This window comes from Mandrillus leucophaeus, unplaced genomic scaffold (assembly GCF_000951045.1).
Source record: "Mandrillus leucophaeus isolate KB7577 unplaced genomic scaffold, Mleu.le_1.0 Scaffold72, whole genome shotgun sequence".
Lineage (NCBI taxonomy): Eukaryota > Metazoa > Chordata > Mammalia > Primates > Cercopithecidae > Mandrillus > Mandrillus leucophaeus.
In genome coordinates this window covers 3,577,483-3,583,482 of record NW_012107808.1, presented here as the reverse complement: position 1 = coordinate 3,583,482, position 6,000 = coordinate 3,577,483, and the positions used below count along the sequence as shown (strand labels likewise).

The following is a 6,000-nucleotide window of genomic DNA, read 5'->3' as shown; positions in this document are numbered from 1 at the left end:
TGGCTGCTGGCGTGTGCACCGGGCGTGTGCACCCGGCGTGTGCACCGGCGAGCGCTGCGATCCGGCTCTTTGCGTGTATGTTTGTGCGCGCGCGTGTGTGTCCGGGGGTGCCCGCGTTTCTCTGCGCGGTGGAGTCGTGGGTGACGGCGGACGGTTGTGTGTCTTTCGAATAGCGTGTACTCGTGGGCATCCGTGTGTGCCTTAGGTGTGCACATTTTGGACTGCGTTTGTGGAATTGTGTGTTGGGGCAGTTGCTGGTGGGGAGCGGTGCCTGGCGGGTGTAGTGTGTGAGCAGCTGTGCGCAGAGCGGGGTGGCAGGGTGGGCGTGGGCGGTGCAGCCCCATGTGCAGAGCCCCCTGTCCCTGCTGGTCGGCGCAATGCTTAGCTTAGGAGCCCCGAGGACAGCTGGGATCCGACGAGGCAAGCGCGGGCCTTGCAGGCAAGCTGGGCCAGCCTCTCAGGGGGACAGGTCCGTGCGGCCCACGTGGGTCGCCTGTGAGCTTCTGCCAAGGGTGGGGGCCCACGCCGAGGCGATCCGCTCGTTCCTCCCAGGGCCATGGGGCGACGAGGAGAGCTTTGGCCTCCCCGTGACCCGCACTGCGACCTGGGCCAGACACGCCACCTTCCCTGGTCGCGGTTTGCTTCTCTTTCAAATGAGGACAGCTCCTCCCTCGGGGGCTGTGGTGACAGGTGAAATGAGAACGCACTGAAGACAGCTCTTGGCCCAATGCCCGGCACACAGTAGGTGCTGTGTTCATTGGATTAGTGTCTCCTGTTTAAAATCTTTTTTTTTTCCTTTATCGTGGGTGGGGCCTTGCATTTCCCCCGGGCGTGTTTGTGCCTCTCCCTGGCCCTAACTTAACCGCGAAGCACCGACATTCGAGAAAGTTTAGCTGCCAGCTGCGCTGCCTCTTGCCGCACCTCCCGGGCGGCGCCCGCTCCGCGAATGCCCGAGAGCGCCGCGCGGGGCGCCGACCCTGCCCCAGCCCCCAGGCTCCCGCGCGAGTGTGGGGGTCCCTCTCCTGGCCGGGAGACAGCGATTACGGAGTTGAGAGACGTTTGGTTCAACAAGTGCCTAGTGCGGGAGGATGCAGCTCAGCCCGTGGAGTCCGAGAGCCACGGCGTGAAATTGGCGCTTCCTGCACACGCAGTTCTCGGGCTCCCGAGGTATCCTGGCCTCCAAAGGCCACCCCTTTCCTCCCGGCTGACCCCAATTCCACCAGAGGAGGATGTTTGCCAGGACGCCAAGTCCAGCTGCGGGCCTTGGCATTAGACAACCCCCAGCCCCAGCCCCTGCCATCCCTGCTCCCTTGCAGCCAGCCTCATGCCCGGGGCCCACGTGGGAACCCTCCTTCTAGTCCCACACCTTAATTTAAAACGTTTACTTTTGAAACCTGCTATTCGTGAAATTGAACCGCAGTGAACGAGCACCCAGCTCATACCACGAGTCACTCTCTGGAGAGTCCTGGCGGCTCGGCGCTGGCTGGACGCAGCAAGGCCAGCTCTCGGGGCCGGGTGCCCTCGGCCAGAGCGAGCGATATTCTTTCCCTTCATCGCCCTAGTGTCTTTCTCTCTGGGAAAAAAAAAAAATCGCCTTTAACCAAGGGAGCCACAGATCTCGCCAGTGCAGGAGGCAATCAAAATGGAGCGCCAGCATGAGATTGGGCTGAAGAGGGGGCGGCATGGGCGGCCTTTGGTATGGATGCGCTTCCCAAGTGTCAGGTGCTACGTGGTGGTGTTCCCAGAGAGGCAGACTGCTTTGCGGGCTCTTAGGAGCCAGGAGCAGAAACCTGGTCCGGTGCCTTTGGTTTCCCTCGGCCGGGACTGAAGCCCTGCAATCCTAGCCATGGCAGGCCAGGGGGATGCGATTAGCTCATTTTCTCATTTTTCATCCTGACTTGGTGACAGGAGCACACTTAGAATGCACCCTGTTTTCTGTTTCATGAATTGATTTTATATCCTACAGGAGAAAAGGGCTTTTGGTGTGAATCCTAGTCTTTCCTCGTAATCAGATTCCATACTAATATTAAAAAAAAATCAGTCTGGCTTTCTCAGCTCAGAAGACAGACCAAAACCCAGGTTTTTGTTTTGTTTTGTTTTCGTTTTTTTCTAGTTAAAGCCAGCCCTTTGTCTCAAGCAAGCCAGTGTTTTGGCCTTAGATCTACTTCTGTTTCACTTTTGAAAGCGCCTGTAATTACTGAGCTCTTGAGGTTTTATTGGATAATGTGGCAAAGGGAAGGCCCTGGGGCCCTGCCTCTCCCTTGTGGTGGGATGTGGTGCCACGGTGCCACGTTCTAGCCTTGCCTGCTCCCTCTGCGTTCCACTTTTATGCTGTTTTTAAGGTGGAACATAAATGTCAATGTGTGATAACAATTTGGGAGACTTTGTCTTTGGAATCCAATAAATGGAAGGACTTTTGACCTGTGGAGAAACCAGAACAAGTCAAAACCCCAGAAGAACAGAGATTTGCCCAAACTCCAGCCAATGACCCATTTTTTTCCAGCAAGCCCTCCTAGAGATAGATTCTAAGTGAAATACAAGAATGTGGACACACTCCATCCCCTTTCTGGCCACAGTACTGTGCAGAATTAGAAGTGCCGTCTATGGAAGGACAAGGACGGGACTTCCCTTGGTGCATGCACCCCAGCCATGAGCCGCATACTCACCTAGCACCATTTCACCCTGGAGCTGTTTCTCCTGTTGAAGAGCTGGTGCTCACACCCCCTACCTTCAGGGCTCTGCAAGCACAGTTCGAAGGACTGCAGCGCGGGTACAGTGCGTGCCCTGCTGAGTGTGCGTCAGAGCAGTTGTCTCCCGGCGACACTTGTTCTGAGACCCTTTTTGCTACTCTTAGGTGGTAGAGTACCACGCTCACTCACGAACCAGTGATAATCCAGGGTACTAACAGGGGGCCCCAGGGTTTATTTGGCACTGAAGATTAAGCTACTTGGCAGCTGAATTTTTATGTAGATTGGGGTTAGGTTTGTACTAAAATTTTGCATTCCAGCAAGCCCTAAACCATGCTTGTTCATTGTGGGATAATGCACTCAATTGATGAGTTGCCAGCCCAGGATTGATGGAGGATTATGTGTATTCTGTTAATTTGTCAGCACCTGATGTCATTGTGCTGGGGGTTGGGGGAGGCATGTTTGGAGTTAGGATGAGCAGACACGTGTAGATTTTCATCATGCTCTACGTTGGGGCTCCCTGCTCTCCTATAGTAGCCGTGGGTTTCTATGTCGTTCTTATGTCCTCAGGTAACGCTGCACATCTGTGAATGTCATGGAGCTCTTGTTCTTTTCCCGTTAGATTGAGTTTCTAATCTGGGAATGACAGAGGGTGGCTGTTTATGGAGACAGCAGCATGCGCTTAGGGGCTCTTTTGGTGCCCGTTACCCTGTGGAAAAAAGGTTTCTTCAAATCACTTTCTACAAAGAATAAAAAATGGTGGGAATCCAGTGGTGCAGACTGTAATATGACTTCAGGTCATCAATACAGTTTGACAGGTGGAACATTTCTTAGGTGCTGATGAACGGGGTGCAAGTCTCAAGATTTTTTTTTTAATCATCTGAAAAAGCACAGTAAATCCTTTAAAGAGCCCTACCTTGGCCATGTCGTTTCAAGTAAAACTGAATTTCAGAGGCAAAGCTTCACATCGGAGGCATGACTAACTAGAGAAGTCCTTCCCAGAGACCTCTACTCTCTTCCTGTTGCTACCCTCCTCTGCCAGCAGCAGGGCAGGAAAGATGACTTCTTGGGACTGTGTGCCTTTACCTTAATAAGCAAGTGCACCCTGAATACTTGCTAATCCCGCAGCTGGGTTTTCTGGGTCTTTGGACCTTTTTGGTACTTGAGGTACTACCCAAGTTGGCAGGAAGCCAGGAGCCTGGGGGTGGAGGTGCCTTAGCCCACCTGTGGCATGAGACAAGAAGTCTTCTTCAGCAAGGGATGGGTCTCTGACCCTTGGCTAATAAAACTCAGGATTATTACATATGTACTGCATGGATAAGTTTGCTGTGACCCTGAAAAAAAGAGGAAAGCTTTTGAGTGTTGCGTGGTTCTCCTCTTGGAAGTCTTCCCAGGTTTCGCCTCAGTACTCTCTTGTCCTAGCTTAAATCTTTCCTTGCTCTGTGTCCCCTTAGGCAAGTGACGTCTCCCCTTAGACAGGCATGATATTAAGTGCATCTCTAGAGGATAGTTCCTTCCACCTGCCCAGGTACACTGGCTGAACTCACCTGTGCCCACATCTGTGCATTTGCAGGCGATACAGATATACACCTGAGCTGTCCCCCTGAGCTGCAGACCCAACACTGGGTGTGGGCTCTGAGCTATTCCACATCAAAGCAGAGCCGAGGACACATCTCCCTTGCTGAAGCTGTGTCTCCTACCTATTATGGTCAACACGTCTCATCTACTCATTTGTTACAGCTAGAAATCTCTGGAGAGTTTTGGAGCTCTTTCCCCATCTTCACTTTGCCGTCTAATCGGGTCAGCCCTCTTTGAGGGCTCATACCCACTCTTCCTGTACAGCAGAGCCTTATCTACCCTTGGCCCAGAGCATGCTTCCAGTTCCTTCACTCCAGCCATGCAGGTAGCACTTCACGGTTTAAAACACAGATTTCATCATCCCACTCTCTTCTGCCTCCCCAACCTCGCCAAGGTTTATTCTCTTACACGGTAAGTGCTTCTGATACCTACTGTGTGCCTTGTGCCAAGCTGGGGTCTGAGAAGGTTGGGCCCAGGCATCCTCCCTACCTGTGCAGAGTTTAAGGTCTTGGGCTGGGGGTTGTGTGTGAGGGACCTATCAAATAACACCAAGGGGCTTGAAGTGCTACGGAGGGGAGCTCCTACCCCGGTATAGGGGACACCCTGGAGAAGCACCCTGTAAGCTGACACCTGGGAGAGTTGGGAGGACAGCGGAGGGGTTGGAGTTGGGGCTGGATTGTTTGATGCCTTTCTTCTCTCCCACCCGGACTTCCTTATCTGCTAAACTCCTACTCATTTTTGTTTTAATTAATAGTTTTACCAGGATAGAATTCATCTCTCATAAAGTGTGCCCATTCTAAGTGTCCACTTTAAATGATTTTCTGTAAATTTACAGAGTTCACAGCCATCACCACAATCCAGTTCTGGAACATATCCATCACCCCAGAAAGATCCCTCTTTTGTGGAAATTCCCTGTCCCCATCCTCAAGCCCTCAGTCCCCACAAATTTTCTCTCTGTCTCTAGATTTGCCTTTTCTTTCCACCTGTGTTTTTACCGGTTCGGGCCAAGGGCCGTTTCATTCAGGCCTTCCTGGAGTCTTCCAGTTAGAATCGATCTTTCCCCCAGCATCAGTGGAGTGAGCTGGGTGCTTGACCATCCACCTGCGAGATGGCGAGCTCTCTTACTGGCCTCTCATGCTTGCACCTGGCACAGCACTGGCACCTAAAGAATACCCAAGGTGTGTTGGCTGGACCAGCTGAAGTTGTGTTCCTCACATTTCTTTTGTATAACTCCTGAGTATCTAGCAGAGTGTTGGGATTAAAAATACAGGGCATGTATTGATGTGTCAGGTGATGTGAGCCCTGCTACATACGTACATTAACTTGTTTCATCAAGAACTTTTGAGGCAAATGGCAAAACAAAAACAAAGAAAACAAAAAAACAAAACCCTATTTTCTAAGCCAGGCACGGTGACTCTTGTCTGTAGTTCCAGCTACTTGGGGGTGCTGAGGTGGGAGGATTGCTTGAAACCAGGGATTTGAGCCTGGGCAATATTGTGAGACCCTGCTTCTTAACAATTTTTTTTTTTTTGAGATAGAGTCTTGCTCTGTTGCCCAGGCTGGAGTACAGCAGTGTGATCCCAGCTCACTGTAGCCTTGAACTCCTGGGCCCAAGCAATCCCCCTGCCACAGTCTCCTGAGTAGCTAGGACTACAAGTACACACCACCAGGCCTGGCTGATTTTTTAATATTTTGTGGAGATGAGGTCTTGCTATGTTGCCTACACTGGTCTTGA

The 6,000-nt window shown here is 52.0% G+C and overlaps 1 protein-coding gene across 1 annotated transcript in view; it reads left to right on the top strand.

The window, feature by feature from the left end:
- The first annotated feature begins 498 nt into the window (after positions 1-498).
- HPCAL1 (hippocalcin-like 1) overlaps positions 499-6,000 on the top strand; it is a 122,943-nt gene continuing 117,441 nt past the window's right edge. The window contains exon 1 of the mRNA XM_011965299.1: positions 499-741. The gene's annotated coding sequence lies outside the window, so the exon portion shown is untranslated. The remainder of the gene's footprint in view (positions 742-6,000) is intronic.